Source organism: Mastomys coucha, chromosome X (genome assembly GCF_008632895.1).
Source record: "Mastomys coucha isolate ucsf_1 chromosome X, UCSF_Mcou_1, whole genome shotgun sequence".
In the NCBI taxonomy this organism is placed as follows: Eukaryota; Metazoa; Chordata; class Mammalia; order Rodentia; family Muridae; genus Mastomys; species Mastomys coucha.
The window spans coordinates 49,929,583-49,944,183 of NC_045030.1; positions in this window are offsets into that span (position 1 = coordinate 49,929,583).

Consider the following 14,601-nt stretch of genomic DNA (forward strand, 5'->3'; position numbering starts at 1 on the left):
TTTGGGGAATCCAGGACTTACTTTGGTGGGAGTACTAGGTTCTGATGATGCCAAGTAGTCTTGGTTTCTGTTGATAAGATACTTGCGTTTGCCTTTTGCAATCTGTTGATCTCTGGTGCTAGATGTTTTTTCTGTCTCTGGCTGGAGCTTGTTCCTCCTGTGAATCTGTAAGCCTGTGTCAGGACTTCTGGGAGATAAGCTCTCCTCTGGTAAGACCATTGTGCAGAGGGCTGTTGATCAGATGTCCCTCCTGAGTCCTGGGGTCAGAGCACTCCTTGGAGACAAGCTCTCCACCTGTGATAAAGGTGTAGAGAGGACTGTGGATCTGCCTTCCTTCCTAGTTATAGATGGAGGTAGAAAGGATCCTGTCTCAGCTGCCCTGCCACTTCTGAGGCCTGTGTCTCCTGGCTGGTCCTTCCTTAGAAAGTCACCAGAGAGAAAAATATTTGCCTAAGAATTTCATGAATTCATCTATTTTAATAGCTGAGTAGTACTCCGTTGTGTAAATGTGCCACATTTTCTGTATCCATTCTTCTGTTGCAGGATATCTGGGCTTTCCAGCTTCTGGCTATTATAAATAAGACAGCTACTGTAGTAGTGCTTTTATGTTAAGTGGCAGTTACATACTATCTTTGTTGAGGTCTTTCTTTAAATAGCATATCATTTTCTTCATTCCTATATTTGAAGTGTTCAATTCAGTTTAAGATATATTTTCTAATTTTAAGTTAATTCTTTGGTATTTTTATATACCAGTTTGTATGTGTGTGTGTGTGTGTGTGTGTGTGTATGAGTGTGTGTATACATATAATATTTTTGTATCATATCTACCACTGATAGTACCTCCACACACACAGTGGTATAGGGTTATTGTACATCTATGAAGCATGGCCAAAATACTGGGTACTATATTATAGGAAAACATCTCTCCCTTTACCAGAAGCCATCAATTTTCATAAACTTATCAACTAAGGGTAGTGGATAGTGGCTCCTGTGATGTCTGGCTCTCCATGCCTGAATGTTAATTAGTTCAATCTATTATATGATCTTTGCAGGTAACCATAGCTTCTGTGAGATCATGACTATAGCCTCCTTGCTGTGCCAAGATGACATTAATTTACCTGATCCGACCTGTTCTTTGGCTCTTAATTCCTTCTGCTCACTCTTCTGTGATTTTCTCTGATATTTGGGTTAAGGTGGGGAGATATATGATAAAGATGTTATATATGAGTGTGACCATTTCATAGTGACTGAATGTCTTAATGTCTGAATTTGTCCAATTATGAACCCATTTGTGAACCACTATCTACTGTAAAGAGAAATTCTCTTATGAGGGATGAGAGCTATAATTTAAGCAGTATTCTGTGTTATTTACTCATTTGTTTTCCATGTTTTTATTTTAATGGAATTTAGAAATCTTAATCTGTCATTTGGCTCCTCTTAGTATTTTACAACTAATTTAATTACTTTAAACCTCTCATTTTGTTAAAATTTCTATTTTTCCATATTATATCTTGTTACTTTTATAATTTCATTCTTTCTTATTAAATTATATATTTGTGATCTAAATCCATTTGCTAGCAAAACATAAATTTTCCAATTATTTTAGCACTTAGTAAAGAGTGTAAATATAATTTCTGATTTTTCAAACTCTGATTCTAGGTAGTATCTTAAAACTTTCTCCAAAGCAATTAAACTCCATTTATCTCTTCCAACATAAATGGCAATCATTTTATCTATATTTATCATGAACACTTCAAATTTACTACTAGATATTTCTTATAAATTGTATTAGTAACTTCTGTTTTTCATACTCATATTTTTGCCTTTTCTTACATTTTGTTTTATGTGTATGAAATTGCCCTGGTAATGCATTATTTTTGGTGCAGAGTATCCTTTAATGTTACATTTAATACTCATCTGTTATGAAACTCAGTCATCATTTATGAGATAAGTTCTTCCTATACCATTACCTTGAATAATATTTTTCACTAGTATGAAAATCTAGACAGGAAATTTTAATATGTGTTAGGAAGAAAGTACATGCATACTATACAAACAAATTAGAATCACTTTGAAGTCTAGATTTATTGAGTTAATTTACAAAAAACACAATATCTTAAAAAATCAACCAATCCATTTATAAGCATGGTATGGATATGCATTAAAAACATATTTCATAAAAGTAGAGTGGTATAATTTTGTAATATTCTATAACCTTTCTTTACCAGAAAATAATTCTAATATCACAAAGAGTTTACTTAAGGCTCTTCTCTAATATGTGATCATATTTTACTCACTAGCCTGAGGGGAGCAGCATTTGGAATGTAAAAAAATTAATTAATTAATTAATTAATTTTTAAGAGAAAAAACATCCCTATCCTGCTGATTTCTTTCCATCACTTCTTTTTGCCATAATTCTGTTTATTCTCACATGTATTAATTTCTCTCTATATTTTTCTATCTCAACTTCCTCTTCTTACATACAATTGTTGTTCCAGACATAGAATACATAGAGAAACATACTCATACACACACAAATACATGCACATATGTATATACAGAAGAAATAATATAAATATTAAAATATCTGTACATATATCAATTTCACATATGAGAGAAAATTGCAGGATACTTAACATAATGGTTTCAAATTCTAATCAATTTTCTACACTTGTCAATTTCACAAGTCTTTAGTTTCATGAAATTAGGCTGATTGTACTATTTAGATGTTTTGCATAGTGAAGGAATCAATAAACATGGATTCAAATATGTTGAACTATGCTTATATTCTTTTAAATAGATACTTCAGAATAGTGGTCCTGGGTCTTAGGTCTGATAGTTCTAATTTTAGATTTATCTAAAAAAATATTATTTTCAGATTTTCAAAGAATCTCTGTTTTCTCTCAGCAGTTTATATGGTGAGATGAAACCTCAGAACACATTTAATTAGCACTTCTTTGTTGGTCTAAGGATGCTGACCACAACACTATTTAATAGATATATGTTTCATTTAAAAAAAAACTATTTATTCACCAGCTCATATATTTTTAATTTTATTTCATTTATTTTATTATTTATATGTATATTAATTTAGTATATTATCATTCTTAACATATTTACTATTTTATTACCCCTGAACTTTAGCAATCTATTCAAATTTTTACTAACAACTGTATTCTTAATTTTATCTGAGACTAGTCCTATTTTATTTTATCAGTTTAATGCTTTACATGTTGAAACAATAGACCTCTTACTTGTTATACATGTTCCACATAAGAATTTGTTACATATCTTTCATGTTCATATATTTCATTTTAGTTTGTTGTTTCTTTTTTTTAACCCCATGTATAAAATTTGAGATGTAAACTTTTAATTTTACAGGAATTACCATGTAAGCTTTACATTATATATGTCCTCAATTTTGTTGTAAGTATGTCAGTCATCAAGGAAAGACCAGGTAGATACTAATTACCATCATTTCCTATATTATTTATTAGTTAAATATCTATTCTCTGTGGAATGTTTTTCAAAATTTAGTGTAGATAGATAGATAGATAGATATGTAAATGAATTTAATTTTTACCTTCCTTATTCCATTCCCTGCTCCCACCCACAATCTACCCTCATACTGGTCCATATCCCAGACCTCCTTCCCAAACCCCTGTCTCCATGTTGATGCCTCCACGTCCTACCCCACTTGACCTCTAAACTCCCTGGAGCCTCCAGTCTCTTGAGGGCTAGGTGCATCATCTCTGAATAAACAGACCCAGAAAGTCCTCTACTGTATGTGTGTTGTGAGCCTCATATCAGCTAGTGTATGCTGTCTGTTTGGTGGTCCAGTGTTTGTGAGATCTTGGGTGTCCAGATTAATTGAGACTGCTGGTCCTCTTATATCTGCATTACCAAAATAGCTAATTCTAGAACAATGATATTTCTTAAATATAGATGAACAGCAGTATAAATTACTTTCTAGTGTTCATTGACTCCAAGTAAAATTGATTGACTAGATTCAGTATGAAATCATTCACCTGCATATACATATTTGTTCTCTGGTTAATGTTCTTGATTTAAAATGATCATCTTACAATTTCCAAATTATCTACTATGTCTCATAGATTTTCTTCCAAACATTCTTTGTAACATTTCTATGTTATATGTTAAACTATATTACAAACTCAGCATAGTAACACAGATAACTGCTCATTAATTTAGTTTTTCTAGGTGTGTTTAATACAGAATGAAATTCTCTTCTTCAGATACTTATAATATATCTGACAATAACTGTTATTGTCTATAAGACATCTATAAGCTATCTTCCATAGCTGTGATTAGCCACTTAGTATTGGTATACAACAGCAACCTATGGAAACAGGAACCAAGGAGCAGCCTGGAACAGATCCTTCTGGTTTCCATCTGGGCCTGGAGCTAACTCTGTGCCACAGCTCTCCATACCCAGGCCACATTGGGAGTGAGCTGGACTCCCAAGAGTACTAACACACCTGGTAGCCCAGGTAAGACCACCACTTCTACTCAAATCCCTGGCCCAAGAGGGACCTGACCAGAGCCTCCAAGACACAGGAACCAATGAATATCTGGGGACAGAATATTTCCAGTTTCCATCGGTGCCCTGAAGTTGACCCTGTGCCACAGCTTTCCATACTCAAATTCCTTCTGAAGAGAACTGGTCTCCTAGGAGTGCTGACAAACAGGCTTAGAGGAGAGACAAGCCACCATCAGAGGCAGCAATGCCAGCTAACACCAGAGAAAACCAGATGGCAAGAGGCAAGGGCAAGAACAAAAGAAACAGAAACCAAAGTTATTTGGTACAATCAGAACCCAGATCTTACTCCTAGGCAAACACTGGATACCCCAACACACCAGAAAAGTGAGACTCTAATTTAAAATTAAATATCATGTTGATGATAGAGGACTTTAAGAAGGACATATGCAACTCCCTTAAAGAAATACAGAAGAAACTGCTGATCCTCCTACAGGATTGCCCTCCTCAGCTTCTTTTAACTTTTCCCTAGTTCAACCACAGGGTTTAGCAGCTTCTGCCATTGGTTGGGTGAAAATATCTGCATCTGACTCTTTCAGCTGCTTATTGGGTCTTCTGGAGTGCTGTCATGCTAGGTCCCTTTTTGTGAACACTCCATAGCCTCAGTAATAGTGTCAGCCCTTGGGACCACCCTTTGAGTTTGATCCCACTTTGTGCTTGTCAAGGAACCTACTTCTTCTCAGGGTCCTCTCCATTTCCATCCCTGTAGTTCTTTCAGACAGTCAGAGATGTGTCTGTGAGATGGCAACCCCATCCCTCACTTGATATCCTGTCTTCCTGCTGGAGGTGGGCTCTATAAGTTCACTCTCCCTAATGTTGGGCATTTCATCTAAGGTTCCTCCCTTTGAGTCCTGAGAGTCTCTCACCTCCCAGGTCTCTGGTACATTCTGGAGGATCCCCCCAACCTCCTATTTCTTGAAGTTGCCTGTTTATATTCTTTATGCTGGCCCTCAGGGCTTCAGTCCTTTTCCTTCACCCAATACCAGATCAGGTTCCCCTCTCCCCCTACTCCCCCTCCATGTAAATTTTTCCTCCAAGGTCCCTTCCTAACTCCCCACTTGTGATATATTTCTCTCTCCCAAGTGGGACTGAGGTGTCCTCACTTGAGCACTTTAGCTTGTTGACCTTTTTGAGTTCTATGGACTGTACCTTGTGTTTCCTGTTTTTTTTTTTTTTTTTTTTCTGGCTAATATCTACTTATTAGTGAGTACATACCATGCATGTTCTTTTGGGTCTGAGTTGCTTCACTCAGGATGATATTTTCTAGTTCCATCCATTTGACTGTAGAACTCAGGATGTCCTTCTTAATAGCTGAGTAGTATTCCATTGTGTAAATTAACCACATTTTCTGTATCCATTCTTGTGTTGTGGGGCATCTAGGTTGTTTTCAGTTTCTAGCTACCACAAATTGGGCTGCTATGAACATAGTGGAATGTGTGGCCCTGTGGTATGGTGGAGCATCTTTTAGGTATATTCCCAAGCATAGTATAGTTGGGTCTTCAGGTAGATCTATTTTCAATTTTCTGAGGAATCTCCAGATTCATTTCCTGAGTAGTTGTAACAGTTTGCAATCCTACCAGCTGTGGTGGAGTATTCCTCTTTCTCCTAATCCTGTCCAATATGTGTTTTCACCTGATGTTTTGATCTTAGCCATTCTAGTTGGTGTAAGGTAGAAGGATTCTCAGGGTCATTTTGATTTGCATTTCTCTAATCACTAAGGACTTTGAACATTTCTTTAGATGCTACTCTGCAATTTGAGAGTCTTCACTTGTGTGTTCTCAAGTTAGTTCTATATGCCTTATTTATTGATTGGGTTGTTTTGGTTTTTATTGATTAACTTCTTGAGTTCTATATATATGGGATATTAGCCATCTATTAGATGGGGTTGGATTTGGGGTTAGATTTGGGGTTGGATGTGGGGTTAGTGAAGATTTTTTCTCAATCTGTAGGTTGCTGATTTGTCTTATTGACTATGTTCTTTGCCTTACAGAAGCTTTCCAGTATCATGAGGTCCCATTTATCAATTCTTAATCTTATGGCATGAGCCATTGGAGTTCTGTTTAGGAAATTTTCCCCTGTGACAATGAGTTCATGTCTCTTTCCCACTTTCTCTTTTATTAGATTCAGTGTATATGGTTTTGTGTTGTGGTCCTTGGTCTACTTGTTCTTGTGCTTTGTACAGGTGACAAATATGGGTCTATTTTCAGTTTTCTACATAGAGAGAGTCAGTTATACCAGCACCATTTATTGAAGATGTTTTTCTTTTTCCATTGTATATTTTTGGTGTCTTTGTCAAAGGTCAAGTGCCCATAAGTGTGTGGTTTTATTCCTCGGTCTTGAATTCTATTCCATTGATCAATGTGTCTGTCTCTGTGCCAATACCATGTAGTTTTTATCACTGTTGCTCTGTAGTAAAGCTTGAGGTCAGGAATGGGGATTCCCCCAGCTATTCTTTTCTTGTTAAGAACTATTTTAGCTATTTTGTTTGTTTTTTTTGTTTTTGTTTTATATTTTGTTTTATTTTTTAATGTTTTTGCCTTTCCAGATAAATTTGAGAATTCCTCTTTCCATGTCTTTGAAGGATTGTGTTGGGATTTTGATGGGGATTGTATTGCATCTATAGATTGCCTTTGGTAAGATGGGCATTTTTACTATGTTAATTCTGCCAATCCATGAGCATAGGAAATCATGTTGGCACATCTTACCTGAACTTATGGGACACAATGAAAACAGTGCTAAGAGGAAAGTTCATAGCACTAAGTGCCCAGGTAAAGAAACTGAAGGGATCTTACACTAACAACTTAACAGCACAATTTTACATGGAAGCTCTAGAACAAAAAGAAGCAAGTTCACCCACGAAGAGTAGGACTCAGGAAATAGTCAAACTAAGGGCTGAAATCAACCAAATAGAAACAAAGAATACAAAGAATCAGCAAAATACAAAACTTAGTTCTTTGAGAGAATCAACAAGACAGATAACCCCCTATCCAAACTAACTATAGGACCAAGAGGCCATATCCAAATTAATAAAATCAGAGATGAAAAGGGAGACATAACAACAGAAATGGAGAAAATTAAAAAAAAAATCACCAGATCCTACTATATAAGTCTGTACTCAACAAAACAGGAAAATCTAGATGAAATGGATGGTTTTCTAGACAGATGGCACATACCAAACTTAAATCAAGAGCAGGTAAACTATCTAAACAGGCCTTTATCACACAAGGATATAGAAGAAGTCATTAAAAACCTCCCAACCAAAAAAAGCACAGGGCCACATGGATTTAGTGCAGAATTCTTCCAGACCTTCAAGGATGACCTTATTCCAATTTGCTTCAAGCTTTTCTATAAAATAGAAACAGAAGGAACACCACTTCACTAGTTATATGAAGCCACAATTACTCTGATACCTAAACCACACAAGGACGCAACCAAAAACAGGAACTTCAGAACAATTTCACTTATTTAGTATATATGGTAACTTTACTTTATACCATATTTTCATTAGATGATGCAGAAACATTTTTAAATATTGTCTTTTATATTATTTTTATGATTGTGGTATTTTGTTTTTGCAAATTTTGATACTCACATGTAATGTGTTTTAATCAAACACACCCATATTCCTTCCCATAAGCATTTTAAATTTTCTACATTTTAAAACTTAACTGAGCTCTAGCTAGGTGATAGTAATGGTGCATGCCTTTAATCTCAGCCCTTGGGAGGCAGAGGAAAGTGAATCTTTGTAAGTTTGAGGGCTGGTTAGTCTGCAGAGTTAGTTGCAGGACAGCCAAAGGACTACACAGAAACTCAGTATCTAATGTAAGTAAGTAAGTAAGTAAGTAAGTAAATAGAACCAGTCCTTTGTTGACTATTCTTCCCATCATTGCTCCGTCTTTTTCCTTGAAACTCAGTATGTACCGTAAGTAAGTAAGTAAGTAAGTCAGTAAGTAAGTCAGTAAGTAAGTAAGTAAGTAAGTAAGTAAGTAAGTAAGTAAGTAAGTAAATAGAACCAGTCCTTTGTTGGCTAGTCCCTCCATCACTGCTCCATCTTTTTCCTTGAAACTCAGTATGTACCATAAGTAAGTAAGTAAATAAGTTAGTAAGTAAGTAAGTAAGTAAGTAAGTAAATAAGTCAGTAAGTAAGTAAGTAAGTAAGTAAATAGAACCAGTCCTTTGTTGGCTATTCTCTCCATCACTGCTCCATCTTTTTCCCTACACACCTTGTAGGCAGGATACATTTTGGGTTGAAGGTTTTTTGTGTGTGGGGGTACCCTTATGCCTCCATCTGACTACAAGAAGTGTTTACTTCAGTTACCACATCTCTTACTGCTAGAAGTTGCAGGTAGAATCAACCCCATAGACTCCTGATCCTGGATATCTAGCAAGTCTTAAGAGATATGACCCCTGCAGCTTTGCCCCCTGCATATGCCCTAACTCTTTCTAAACCTGATACCTCTGACCCATTCCCTGCCCCATCCCCTCTTCCACCCAGTTCTCTTCCTCCAGCAACCTTCAATGATCATTTTGTTTTTGCATCTGAGTGAAATTCAAGCATCCTCCCTTGGGCTCTTCCTGTTATTTGGATTTTTGGGGTCTGTGGATTATAGTATGGTTATCCTGTACTTTATGACTAACATCCACTTATAAGTGAGTATATACCATGAATGCCACCCATGAGAAAGAACCAAAAAGTGACATTATTAACATTACTCTGTTATGCTTACAGACAGGAGCCTAATATAACTGTCCTCTGAGAGTCTTCATGCAGCAAATTATGCAAACAGTCAAACATTAGACAAAGCAAAAAGAATCTTGTGGAAGAGCTGGGGAAAGTATTGATAGACCCAAAAGACACAGGAACCAACAAGAAAACCATCAGGGTCAACCAACTAAGATCCTTGGGGACTACCAGAGAATGAACCACCACCTAAGGAGTGACCATGGGTTGGACATAGGACCCTACCATATATGTAACAGATGTGCTGCTTGGTTTTCATGTGAATTCCCAAAAAACTGGAGTGGAGTTCTGTTGTTGTTGTTGCTATTGCTGTTGCTACTGCTGTAATTGTTGTTGAGACAGTATGTGATATGGGTATAAGGATAATACAAGCTTTATAAGAAGAGTTATTTATCTTTATTATGTTCTGGCGTAGTTTGAGAATCAACAGTTACTCCATCATTGAAGGTATGTTGAAATATAGCAGAATCTATCTAGGCTTAGAATGGTTTTACTCAGAATATATTTAATCAATGATTCTGTCTCACTAATTAATAGCAATATAGTTCTGCCTAAATTACTTATTTTACTGGGCAGTGGTGGCTCACGCCTTTAATCCCAGCACTTGGGAGGCAGAGGCAGGCAGATTTCTGAGTTTGAGGCCAGCCTGGTCTACAGAGTGAGTTCCAGGATAGCCAGAGCTACACAGAGAAACCCTGTCTCAAACAAAACAAAACAAAAAAATTTATTTATTTCATCTTTGTTTAATTTTGATGTCACATATATGTAAAAAACCTTACATTTTTGTTTTACAATTTCAAGATCACTAAAACTTGAGAGATTTTTTTATGTTTGTTAGTTCTTTGAAAAAAATTCATACAATATATATTTGATCATATTCATCTCCCTCCCTTGATTCCTCACATACCCAAATTTTTCTATACATACCCAAATGTGTGTGCTTTTTTTTCTTAATATATAAATTCAAATTCATGCTACTCATATGCTTTTAGATGTGTGAACATCCTTTGGATTGGAAAAACTACCAGAGGCCACACTCTAACAATAAAATTTAACTCTAGAAATCCTATTACTTATCATTTGCTAATTTGTTTAGAAGGAGGACTTTAATACCTACCATCCTTGTTCATTCTGAGTTGTTCTGACTTATGTTTTGGTAGGTCTTGTGCCTGTTGTGGCAACAACTCTGAGTTCATTATGTGCAGCTGTCATGTTATCTCTAGAAGACACTCTTTCATAATTGCCCATGCCTTTACAAACTCTTTCTATTGCTCTTCTCTGATGATACCTGACCCTTAGAGGTTGAATCAGTAATTGTATTCATTTTAAGAAAGTGTAGTTAATAATCTCTATACTCTGCATCTTGGACAGCTGTATGTCTCTCTACTCATCATAACCTACTGGAAATAAAAATTATTTTGATGAGGGTTAGGAGATGTATTAATCTATAAAATTAATAGAAACTAATTAAGAATAAGTTTAATATATAACTTCAGTTTAACATAATATTAATAGTAGGTTCTCACTTAGAGCCTAGGACCTATATATCAATTGGTTCTAGAAAGGATTAAGGCTTTTGATAGAATAGTTTTTGGATATAATGAAAGATATTTTAATATTTTATTGTTTTCAAACACCCCAATTTGAAACCTTGCCTGGTTACAGAAGATGGCCAGTTCAGTCTTTGTGTCCCCCATTACTAGGGACCTTTGTCTAGAGTTACTTTCTTAGATTCCATGGACTTTGCATTGTATTAGCTTTCCACCTTGCTCCTGAAATGCCTCCAAATTCCAGTCATTTCTCCCAGTATTTTCTCCTTCCCTTCTCCAATCTAATTTGTCCTGTTTGCAACCCCAGCTTTCCACCAGTCCACCTGTGAAATCTGTTCTGTTTCTTCTTCCCAGGGAGAACCATGCATGCCCCTCAAGCATCTCTGGCTCTATGGCCTATAGTATCTTTGCCTTTTACTTCACAGCTAATATCCATTTGTACGTGAAAACATACCATGTTTGTCATTGTGTGAGGTTTATGGGTTACCTCACTTAGGATGATTTTTTTCTAGTTCCACCAGTTTGCCTGCAAATTTCCTGATTTCATTACTTTTAGCAGTAGAGTCATACTCCATTGTATAAATGTACCACTTTTTCATTATCCATTTTCCAGTTGAGAGACATCTAAGTTATTTCTAGTTTCTGATCATTATGAATAAAACTGCTATGAACATAGTTAACTAAGTGTTCTTGTGGTAGGATAGAGCATGCTTTGCATATATGCCCAGAAGTGGTACAGCTGATTCTTTATGTAGATCACTTTCTAATTTTCTGAGTCGTTACCATATTGACTTTCAAAGTGGTTGTACAAATTTTCACTCCCACCAGTAGTTGAGGAGCATTCTCCTTGCTTTACATCCTCACCAGCATGTGGTATCATGTGTGCTTTTGTTTCTTACCCATTTTAAAGTGTGTATGATGAAATCTCAGAGCCATTTTGAGTTGCAATTTTCTTATGGCTAAGAACATTGAATATTTTTCATTCTTTTTAAAATTAGATATGTTCTTTACTTACATTTCAAATGTTCTCCCTTTTCCTGGTTTCCCCTCTAAAATATCCATTATCACCTCCCCACCTCCTGCTCACCAACCCACCCTCTCCCACATCCTGGCCCTGGCATTCCCCTACACTGGGGCATAGAGCCTTCACAGGACCAAGGACCTCTCCTCCCATTGATAATCAACTAGGCCATCCCCTGCTATATATGCAGCTGGAGCCCTGAGTCTCACCATGTGTAATCTTTGGTTGGTGGTTTAGTCCCTGAGAGCTTTGAGGGTACTAGTTAGTTCATATTGTTGTTCCTTCTATGGGGCTGCAAACCCCTTCATCTCCTTGGGTCTTTTCTCTAGCTCCTTCATTGGGGACCCTGTGCTCAGTCAAATGGATGGCTGTGAGCATCCACTTCAGTATTTGTCAGGCACTGGCAGAGCCTCTCAGGAGACAGCTATATAAGGCTTAAGTGTTTTGGCCATTTGAGATTCCTTTGTTGAGAATTATCTGTTTAGCTGGGTAAACCATTTTTTAATTGTATTGTTTAACTTGTTTATGTCTAGTTTCCTGAATTCTTTAGATATTTTGACTATTAGCTCTCTGTCAGAGTTACTGAAAATTACTTCCCTTTCTGTATGCTACCACTTTGTCCTCTAAACCAGATACAAAATGTTTCATCTATAGTTACATTCTTGCCTGCATAGTATTCTGAAACTAGAGCCTGGTAGTGTTATCATCAAAGACACCAGAGAAACTTCATCCTGCAAGGGACTGTAGCAGATACAGACAATCAAGGTAAACATTAAGCAGATCTCAGGAAGTCCTGCACAGTAGAGGGAGTAAAGGATATGAGGAACCAGAAGTATCAGGAACACACCATGAGAATACAACCCATAGTAACAACTGGAACTCATGGGGACTTATAGAGATCAGGGAGCCTATAGGAGTCATACCTAGATGCTATGCACATGTTATGGTCACGTTCATGTAGGAGTCCTAAAAGTAGGAACAGAGCTATCCCTGACACTTTTGCCTAGTTGTGGGACCATTTTCATCCTACTGGGTTGCCTTATCTAACCTTGATTTGTTGGTAGGTCCCTCTCTTATTGTAGCTTGTTATGCAGTGTTTGGTTGATATCTCTGAGACACCTGGTCTATTCTGAGGAGAGGCAGAGGAAGGGTGGACGTTGAAGAGAGTGGAGGTTTGAGGAAGAGACTTCAGAGGGGATAGGAAGGGAAGACATAGTTTGGATATAATATACTAGAGAAGAGTGAAAAAATACTTCCTTCAAATAATAAAAAAGAAAGATAATAAACTTACTGTAACATGACAGTAATAAATACAACACAAATGCTTTATTGTGACAAAATGAATCTGTTTCTGTATTCCTGGAATTAAAGCTTCTTCATTGAAAGAAGACTCTTTAATGACATTTTTTTATAAGGTAAAAGAAGTTGTTTCTTTTATTGTGGATGAGCCTTTATGCAATATATGGTTGAAGCTGCTAAATCTATGTAATACACAGAAAGAAATGATAACTTGGCACATATTTTCATAGAACTTTCAAAATTTGAAAACTAATTAACTTATATGAGAAAAGTAAGAGGAATTAGGGGAAGAGGAATAATGCAGCAATTAGCAATGATATGAATATTTAATCAAAAATAAATAGTCTTATTCCAATGGGATAATATTAGTAGTTAGACTGGGGTTTTTTGTTTGTTTGCTTGTTTGTTTGTTTTGTTTTTTTGTCTTTTGTTTTTGTTTTTTGGTTTTTTGGTTTTTGGTTTTTTTTGTTAGAAACTACATAAATTCTGTTAGCAAAAATTTATTTATGAATGCATATATGTATATATAAGGGTTTCAAACAGCTGGCAGTTAATTCATACATTCAAGGGTTTCTCTTACTTCATCAGCTAGGGCTTTGGGTTGCACAAATGCTTTTAGCCTCAAACTTTAAATGGTTCAAATAAATATTCTTCTTTCTGTATATAAATAAGTAAATATATTTTTATTAGTTCCCTCCAGAAACAACATATATGTATTAGTGTTTTTATTTATACATATTGATATTCATTTTTTGTTCCCTGTTATTTGCCAGTTCTGACTTACCCCTAATGTTTCCTAAAGTGGGTTAGAGATTCACATACATTCTTAAAATATAAATTTTTCCTACATACAATTATCTCCTGTAGCCACAGATGACTTCTCCAAGAATTCTAATATAAGTCAAATGCAAGATTGCCTAGAAATTCCTATTTCAAGACATTATAGTATTTAATGCCTACAAAGTATATTCTGGGATACTTTACCCTCTGTATCATTATTATATATTATTATCATTACTATTCCTTCAGCTTTATAGACACATTCTAATTCTCTTATCCTTCTAACAATTGAATTCAAATAATTATGTTCCATGTAATTCATCACTAATAATTTAGACGTTTCAAAGGGGTAGAAACCTGCTTATTCACCTCTCATATATAGCAGGTACGTAGTACATTAGTAAATTAATGTATTATCATTATCTACTAAAATAATTTTTAGTATGGTCAAATCATTGTGGTAAGTTCCACTAGTCAAACTTTGGCAAGGTCCAATTCTAAGTTGAAATTATTCATACATATGTTAGTGTATATAAATATATGGGAATAATTTAATTACTCACTTTTTCCCCCGTGGGTAATTGGTTCCCCTCTTTTTTTATTAGATATTTTCTTTATTTACATGTCAATTTCTCCATTCCCAGTTTCCCCT